This window comes from Notothenia rossii (genome assembly GCF_949606895.1).
Source record: "Notothenia rossii genome assembly, chromosome: 6".
Lineage (NCBI taxonomy): Eukaryota > Metazoa > Chordata > Actinopteri > Perciformes > Nototheniidae > Notothenia > Notothenia rossii.
Window position 1 is genome coordinate 55072065 of NC_136909.1, and position 9963 is coordinate 55082027.

The 9963-nt window shown below is 40.1% G+C and overlaps 1 long non-coding RNA gene across 1 annotated transcript; it reads right to left on the reverse strand.

Moving 5' to 3' along the window:
• Positions 1 to 134: 134 nt before the first annotated feature.
• Positions 135 to 1018, reverse strand: LOC307043057. Its single transcript, XR_013809274.1, has 2 exons — positions 507 to 1018; positions 135 to 337 (listed from the first exon to the last, which is right to left on the reverse strand). It is a non-coding gene; the product is annotated as an uncharacterized lncRNA (long non-coding RNA).
• Positions 1019 to 9963: the final 8945 nt, after the last annotated feature.

Sequence of the window (9963 nt, forward strand, 5' to 3'; positions counted from 1 at the left end):
CGGGTACCCGACCCGATGCAGGACACTGCTACGGAGCCCCTAAAGCAGGGGTTCTCAAAGTTTTGATGAGTGAGGGCCAATTTAGGTACTAAATATTGGATTGAGGGCCGCCCAAGAAAAAACGGAACACAAAATTCCAAAACAAATCTTTTCTTTATTGCACACACACACACACACACACACACACACACACACACACACACACACACACACACACACACACACACACACAGAGAGTATTGCGCTGGAGTTAGTGATATGCTGTGGATTTCCTGTCTTATCAGCAGGGCCCTGTTTCAGAACCAATTCCAGCTACTCAAGCACCACAGGATAGTCTCTGCAAAACAAATACAGAGAGACAGAGAGGGGGGAGGGAGAGAAAGAGACTTTTAAAATAGAAGCTTACCAAAGACCACAATAACACAGTATTCATCATCATCATTGTTATTATTATTGTTGTTGTATTTGTAACACAAATCGGCTATTATTGCCTGTCATCAACATACCTTTTCCTACTTTGAATGGGATTTATGGTGCTGTCGTCTGTTGGCTACTATTCCTTTGATATCCGGTTCCATCTCCGTTGTTGCTATACGAAGGACAGCATGTAGATGGGCATCCGTCAGCCTGGATCTCAGCTGGGATTTGTTGATGGCCATGGTGGAGAAGGTTTTCTCACAAATGTATGTGCTTCCGAACAGAGAGGCCATTCTGATGGCATGTTGGCGAAGTGAAGGGTACGTAGATGGGGAAAGTCCTTTGTAGAACTCGATGAGATTCTTGTCTCGATATGCTGCTCTGGCCTCAGAGCTCTCCTGCAGGTCGATGAGCTCGAACTGCATTTCTGCAGGCTCTTCTTCGGGTGCACATGTGAAGGGATCTTGGAATAGGTTGAATGACTTCTCGTGGTCACTGAAGTCCGAGAAGCGGTGGTGGAATTCCTCTTGGAGTTTTTCCATGAGGTTGTGGTTCTTGTCTGAACACAGGTGATGTAAAACGTCACATTCACCTGCGAGCACCTTGCAGCCAGGGAAATGGGTTAGATCCCCCTCTCTGAGCTGTCCCTGCACTAGTTGAAGTTTTCGCTGGAAAGCTTTGACGCTTTCAAACAATGTGGAAATGAGCTTCCCATGGCCCTGCAGCTTCACATTGAGATCACTGAGAAAGGTGTTCAGGTCAACAAGGAACGCTAGGTCACAAAGCCATTCAGTGTCACTTAACTGTGGCAGATCTTGTCCTTTTGATTGCATGAACTCAGCGATTTCTTTCCTCAAATAAAAAAAACGCTTCAGTGTGGCACCTCTGCTCAGCCACCTGACAGCAGTGAAGTATATGACGTCACCAAATTCAGCCTCTGATTGCACCAAAAAAGTTTTGAATTGACGGTGATTCAGACCTCTGGACTTTATGAAATTCACTGTCTTGACAACAATGTCCATGACATGTTTCATTTCAAGCGTATGAGCAGCAAGGGCTTCTTGGTGAATTATGCAGTGATATTTGATTAGGTTCTCACCTCCGTTATTGGCCACTTTGTCGCTGAGCAAAGAGACAGCGCCCGCCTTTCTCCCGACCATGGCTGGCGCTCCATCCGTTGTGACACCGACCATGGATGTCAGCTCCACATTGTATGCATCGAGACTACGACACACAGCATCACAAATGTCGATTCCCCTTGTTCCGTCTTTGATACTCTCCATGCTTAGCAGTTCCTCGCCTATTTCAAAGTCCTCCGTGACCGTTCGAATGAAAATCAGCAGTTGTGCAGTATCAGAAATGTCTGTACTCTCATCCAGTGCTATAGAAAAGGACCCCTTGCCTAGGCCTTCCACACGTAGTCCCAATTGCTCTTTGAGATCATTGGCCAGATCTTCGATTCGTCGTGTCACTGTGTCATTCGATAAACTTATGTCACGGAACTTTGACTTTTGTTCAGGGCATACAATGTCAGCCACTTTCAAAATGCAGTCTCGCACGAATTCTCCATCACTGAACGGCTTGCTCCGCCTGGCAATTTCGTGAGCTACCACATAGCTAGCCTGTGTTACAGCTTCACCGGATTTTGCAAGATTTGTGAAAACTGACTGGTGGGCAGTTAAACCTCTTTGAAGTTGTTCAAGTTTAGTTCTGCGCTCCTTGCCCATGAACTTGTCATACATTTTATGATTGGTATCATAATGGCGTTTTATGTTATACTCCTTGAGCATTGCATTCACCTGCTTGCAGATGAGGCATATCACTTTATCCGACCCCTGAGGTAAAACGAAGTAAGCGTTGCTCCATTTCTCCTGGAACTTCCTTTTCTCCTCACTGACAAAACGTTTTTTACGCGACGGCCCTGGCTCCTCCATCTCGCTTACACAACGAAAACTTCCAACAAATTTTGTTTCCGCTGTTCATGTGAACACTTTGCCGCCTTTGGGACGTGCATCCAATCAGGGAGTGAGTTTGGGGATGCTCGCGCTGGGGGTATTCAGTGGAAATAACAGTGTGCCTGAGTGTGGACGTTGGGAGAGACAGCTTGTTGTTTTATTATTGTATAACCGGACTTTTGTGTGCTTAACCACGCACGCAAACACACACACTCTTTCTCTGCCGTTACATAGCAGACACTACTTTATCTGTCAAGTTGTCTCCGATGCCACCACAACTTCCTGTCAAACACGTTATCTCGCCTTCAAAATAAAAGCATTCAAACGGAACTGGAAGTTAACCTAAATTAAATCCAAAATACACATAAAACTACAACGAAGGCAACAAAAACAATGCAACATCTCCTTCAGTCTCAGAGGACACAAAGTTGGGTTATCTACAGACAGTGACTAGCTAAAATCGCTAGCTAACTCCCGTTTCTGATAACTTACAACAGATTTTCCGCTTAACTGCAACTCGCGAGATTTGCGAGATTTGCGAGATTCAGGTTACCAAATAAGGAGTGAGAGTGACGCGTAGAGGAACCGGAAGCTGCGCTAGCCTCCGGTGGCTACCATAATGCTATCATTTAGTTTCTCCGATTTTTGCACAAAAATGGATTGATGGACCATCAATAATTTTACTGTACTTGGGGTTTAACAGGTTAACTATCGCGGGCCGCCAGAAACATTTCCGAGGGCCGCCATTGGCCCGCGGGCCGCACTTTGAGAACCCCTGCCCTAAAGGGACAAGGACAAAAAAAGAGAGAGAGAAAAAAAAAGTCGGGATAACGAGAAAGTAAAGAAACTAACCCGTTATTCCGACTTTTTTATTTTGAGAAAGTTACTGGTGCGCCATGTTGGAAGGTGAGCACGGAGGAGACAACCATTTAATTGTAGACTGTTATGTTTACGTTGGGAAATGACAGTGCATACATTATTTGAGATATATTTCAAACTCAGACTTAATTTTAAGGACATTTCGGCCAGGGCTGTGTGGTTCAAATGTAGCAGCCTGCGGTAACTCCAGGAGGCAGCGGGACGTGTAACCCAGCAGCCTTTGCAGCACCAGCGCGCAAAGAGCTGTGCCTTTTACGCACTGCCTACACTGTGTTTACCTTCATTAGAACAGCTAAAGAGTGACCGCAGTCTGCTACGTTTTAATCACACACATACCTCTACACACACATACATCTACACGCATCGAACTGCCGATTACTCCCCCTTTTATTAGTTTTATGAAGGAGGTAGTCACCAGGGTGCATGATGTGAGTCTGTTTGTGCTCTGCTCAGCTCCGCTCTGTGTGTATGTGTTCTGAGTGTTTGTTTCCCTATAAAACAGCTGCAGTCATGGACATTAATTCATAGATCAAGGCAGACTGGTTTACAGACTCTCCTGTTTTGCCAATCCGGTGCTTAACCAAATAGCTCTACACCCCTGGCCGAATTGTCCTTAAAGTTAGTGAGTTCTAAATATATCTCAAATAATGTATGTCATTTCCCCATGTAAACACAACAGTCTGCAATGACATGGTCTTCTCCTGTGTGCTCCACTTCCTCCATGGAGCACCGGTAACTTTCTCCACAAAAAAAAAGCCGGGATAACGGGTTAGGCCCGCGAAAGTGTCTATTGGATAAATGTTGGCCCTTGGACAAATGTAGTTGGTGATCCCTGCCCTTGGGTTTTTTAAATCAACACTAAAAACTAACTTCTTCTCCCTGGCCTTCTAGTTAGAGCGGAGCACGACTCATGACATTTCCCTGTGTTTGATTTTTATAATTGATGTTGTATTTATTGTCTTCTGTTCGCGACTGTGGTAATGTGTTATTTACTATTTGCATGTACAGCACTTTGGCTCGACCAAAAATCGTTTTTTAAATGTGCTATATAAATAAAACCTGATTTGATTTGAAACAGAACGGTAAACAGATGTATTTTTCTTTATGGATATTTTACAAATCATTCCCCTTTTAAACTGTATTCTTGTTTATTAATAACAACTTTTTTTTTACTGTCATATAGTATTTTATACTTCTTTTTTAACTGTAATGATCATATAAAGGTGGCCTTTATCTCACTGAGCTGAGGTTATCAGAGCCTCTCAGTCTTTCAGGAGAGAGCTCTCCTCCACGTGGTTGTCGAAACAGCTCCTTATATTCGTTAGCATAGCTAGCTAACCAGATGCTCACAACAACAATCCCCCCGGTACAGGCACGCTCTCTCTCTCTTGCTGGTGCCACACAAACAGAGCCGAGCTTGAATGACACAGAGACCCAGAAGTACTTGTACTGTAATGTAGCATATTCTTTTCGATGGCATTATTGTATGATCATATGACGTATGAACATATCGCAACTGGGCTTACAACTAAAGACACAGCCACGCAAAAAACGCAGCATGTGTACAGCTCTTTATGTGTACTGCAATTTTTCCTGTGCGTTTCCGCAGCACTACGCCCCTGGACGTGACATGATATATACCACGTGATGATACGTTACGGTCGTTTTGTGTTCAAGGAACCTGACATTGGCCAGGAAATTTGTTTTTTATCATAAGTCACAAATTAAATAGAGAATCAAATTATGAGTGTGGATTCCTTTCCTTTTACTGCCAAGAATGCTGGCTTTCATGCATGCATATATTGTGAGAAATTAGCAGCCAAAAAACATTTAATTTCGAAAGACATTTCCAGAAAAAGCAGACAGCATCAGCTGCTCCCTCTGTTGTAACAAGTAAAAATATCAATAGATTTTCAACGTCTTTTACTTTATTCTTTTACTTTTTGTATAGTATAACACCATATAAAGCTTTATAAGCTGTGTTAACAAATATTGTTTGCGGCTCCAGATAAACTATATTTGGTGGCAGAGGAGGCAAAGATAATTGATAATAAATTAGCTGACCCCTGGACTAGTGTATACTTTGCTAAAAGAGTTAACAAAGGAAGAATGAAGCTCCTTTTCTATCATCTTCAAACAGCTCTTATCATGGCTGCCAGGTTCTTCTGGGTCATTTCACTCTGTTAGGAACCTTCCTGAGCAACAAGACTTTTCGACTGGAGCCATGGAGGCAGCAGCAGCGAACAGGAGAATGTAATATTTCAAAACAAATCAGAATGTTACAGTGCTTGCCAATCATTTGAACTTGTATTCATCTATACTGTAAATCCAGTGTGAGTGAAAGTGAGCAATACAGCCTTAGTCTAGCTGTTCAGCCTTTTTTAAGTTTACTGACTAATGACTCTACTATAATGAAAACTATTACTTTTGATTTGTCAAGTTTCATATACATTGTTATGTATATAATGTATCAGCTTTTAGGAACAAGGTCCTGAAACTAAGGGGTGCCTATCCGGAGAATCACACATTTAATGGAAAGGAAACCTGCAAACGTTTCTTCATCAACAGAGACTTGGAGACAGAACTTGGTGTCGCAGTAAGTTTGAATTGTCTTTTAAATGTCAATATGTTTTAAATGTTAGACATTAGTGTAGGGTGTTCCTTTTCAACTCTACTTACAGTACATTGCATACATCTTTCTAAGGTTGTTTGTTCTTATTTTTACTTTTGGAATGTTATCCTCTGCTCCTTTATGAAGTCCATTGAAAGTGTATATTTGTGGAGTTGTGCTGAGAGCCAGTGGTTGGCTTTGATTCTAAGGTTAAAGACTTTTATAACTAAATTAGAACATTGAAGTTTACATATGGATTATATAATACCAGGTGAGATTAATTATTAATATAATATTGCACAACACCCCCCCCCCCCCCCCATCAAAATCTAATTTATTTCTAATTATTAAACATCACAGTGTGAACAAAGATAAATAATTGTTATGCTGGTATTTAGTATTGTAAATACAAGAGGCACTTTTTAGGAAATGGGCACTGCATTCAAATCAATGTAGTTTCATAACCATTAACATATTCCAGACTGTTCGGTTCAACCCAGTCAGACTCAGTAGAAGTGGAAAATAATATTAATATTTCACATTTTTACAGAATGTTTTTGTCCTCTAACGACATCAGAGAAATGTTTCCAAAGGGATGCAGAAGAGATTAACAAACTAGAGAGGGAGGAGGGAATTAAGTAAGGAAAGAAGTGAAAAAACACTCTTCTTTGAATAATTATTAGCAGCTTTCCTCCACAACAACTGCCACAAGCTCATGCCTAACTCAAAGACTTTTTTCTCTGTGTGTCAGCACTCTGAGGCCACTGTACATCCAATGGAAACTTCTATACATCTCCAGCCACTACAGCCTAACCATAAAGGCAAAGTGTCCCTTGTTATTGGTCAGGTAAGAATTTTCACTATAGCTGAAGTTAAAAGGTGAGCTGATATGTAACAAATGCTAATTATGAAGCAACAAACATAAACCATTTACAATTTAAACTGAGATAGAGAACTGTTGAATCCATTTACTGCAAAGATGTCTTTCAAATCATTTATATGATTTAATTTGAATGTAATAATCCCCATAAAGCTATTGCAGTATGTGGATCGCTTCACACCCTCTGACTGACCTGCCATTGGCCAAGTTACCCTGGTGTTTAAGATAACAGTAAAATAACCTGAACATAATATTGCTCGCTAGTTTAATTTGTATTTCTTTTTATATTAATGTCACATTTTCTATTCACAGGACGAGATCGAATTGCACTTACATACTCATGACGGGTAAGGGATTTTTTACTTTCAGTATAAAGTATAGCCAAAAGTATGTTGACACCCAAATATTTGGAGCTCCTAATTCCAAAACCATGGGCATTTCAACCCAGTCTCATAAAAAAACGTGTAATAACTACTGTACGTTGGTCCACAACTTGGGACGTAGCATTTCTACAAAAACGCCTCTGAAATTGTAAGATCCCTACGTTTTTTTTCACCATTCATTCCAATGGCTGGCGTCAATGTCACGTAATCTTCAAATTTCTCCCTGCAGAAAAAGAAAACATGGCCGAACTTTGTTTTACTCTCGGTGGAAAATGCCTATTTTAAGGTTAGTTTGGCCATTAAAATGCGTTTTGATGTCATTTGATGCGAGAAATATGAGTTGTTATTTCAGATTATGTGTGCAGTGGATGTACATGATATTTAGTTTGCTAGTTATTACGAAGATTACTTCAGGAAATTGTGTCTATACAACGTTTTCATTGTTACCAAGGTGGTTGCTAGGGACGCTGCTATCGATAATATTTCTGTTATGTTGTGTAACTGTTTAATGGTGTTATCTTTATTGCTACCCCCTTCCCCGTCAATTTATAGTGTTGGTCCACAGCGCAAACGTATTAGTTTAACAAAATCCGCATCTAAAATTGTGGCATAGATACGTTATTTTCCCCTGTGCAATTCTCCATTTACTCAACAATAACACGTAATTATCCTTGTGTTTATTTATTTGTTTGATTAACAAACACAAGTTGGAGTCCGTCAGGACCGAGGGTCGGAGCAGCTCATTTGCTTTGGAGAATATTACACCCGGAAGTAAGTATTCTCTCCGCTTCGCTTGACAAACCCCGTGATAGTCCTCAAGCTCTGTGATTGGAGAGTGTGCTCCGAGGGTTACACCGAGCGTCGAACAGCACTTGAAATGGGATGGAACCACGGCAGACTGTCCAAAACTGGATTTGAACGGGTCCACCCCGTCCCCAGAACTACACATGCTGGCTATTGTGTTTCGCAACATGTTCTCTATCTATGGCACGTCTCTACTGGGAGTTGTAGTTTTAAAAGACGTTTTCGTATTTCCCATAATAAGAAGTTGCCAGTATTAAACTGTGTACATCCCTGGAGGTTTAGGGGATGGGAAACACTCAAATTTAAAACATATAATTAATAAATGGGTGAAAATTGCTTGTGCCCATAATGGGCAGCATTAATATATATACCCACATGCCAGCTAAGGTCAGAAGAGCTTTATTTAACAGCTGGTCTTATCTTTGTGACCCCTCCTGTTGTTAATTGATAAGCCTGAAACATGCACTTGTCAAGGTTCAGAGGCACATTTTGCAAATATGGCAGTAGCCATTGATCATCTTAAGATAAGATATACTTTATTGATCCCAAGTTGGAAACATTTGCGTTACATCAGCATGTGTAACAGTTGTAAATATGCAGTGGTGTTTATTTGTAAATCATTTAGTATAATCACACAAATTCTGTGTTTTATATTTAATAATTCTGTGTTCTTTTTTTGTTTATTGATTGTTCAATACCTGACAAGGCCGGAGATGAAATATCTACATACATCTTACAAGAGTATAATAGCCTACATATGTATAATATCAGTTAAAATAAGTGCTTCAACATAGTTAACATTGCTGGAGGTATGCACAAATATTGATAGATGTCTTGTAATGCACTATTGAGGAACCTGCGACCCAAGTTTTTCATTCAATGCATAACTACACCGTTTGTGTATATTATATGTCAATAAACCTTAGAAAATCTTGAAATCTTGAAAGGGATGTGCAAAATAGTCATTATATACAGTCTTTAATTAACTATTAGTAGAGAATAACGAGTAATGAATATACTTTAAAGGGATCCTATTAATATCTAATAATAAAAATAATGAAATTCAATAACATGCTTTAACCACTAGGTGTCCCTTTATATCAGCTGTGCACCTTTATGGTGTAAATACAGCCTATCTACCAATTGGATTAAATATAAAAGTCAGCCGAATTAGTGTTGATACTGCGAGGAGATGTATTGTGTGAAAAGAAATGTAAGATGTTGTTTAATTGCTGATATATTTATGATCCACGTCACGTTTTCAGTGTTGGCGGCAGTTCCTCATGTTTGTCTAGAAGTCTTCTCATCAGGGCTCTATAAATAGAGAACTACAGCAGCCGAACCGTGTATTACAATGTCGTTATGTGATGACTTTCAAAGAGAAACGCAAGCACACTCGGAATAAAGTATTATTTTATTTTAAAAAAAAGTTTCCGGTCTGTTTCCGGTATTTGTTAATGACGATGTGATGTGAGATGTGAGACTGGAATTGCACAGGGGAAAATAACATATCTATGCCACAATTTTAGATGCGGATTTAGTTAAACTAATACGTTTGCGCTGTGGACCAACACTATACATTGACGGGGAAGGGGGTAGCAATAAAGATAACACCATTAAACAGTTACACAACATAACAGAAATAATATTGATAGCAGCGTCCCTAGCAACCACATTGGTAACAATGAAAACGTTGCATGGACACCATTTCCTGAAGTACTCTTCGTAATAACTAGCAAACTAAAGATCATGTACATCCACTGCACACATAAAAAGAAATAACAACTCATATTTCTCGCATCAAATGACATCAAAACACATTTTAATTGCCAAACTAACTTTAAAATAGGCATTTTTCACCGAGAATAAAACGAAGTTCGGCCATGTTTTCTTTTTCTGCAGGGAGAAATGTTAAGATCACGTGACATGGACGCAAGCCATTGGAATGAATGGTGAAAAAAAACGTAGGGATCTTACAATTTCAGAGGCGTTTTTGTAGAAATACTACGTCCTACGTTGTGGACCAACATAGTT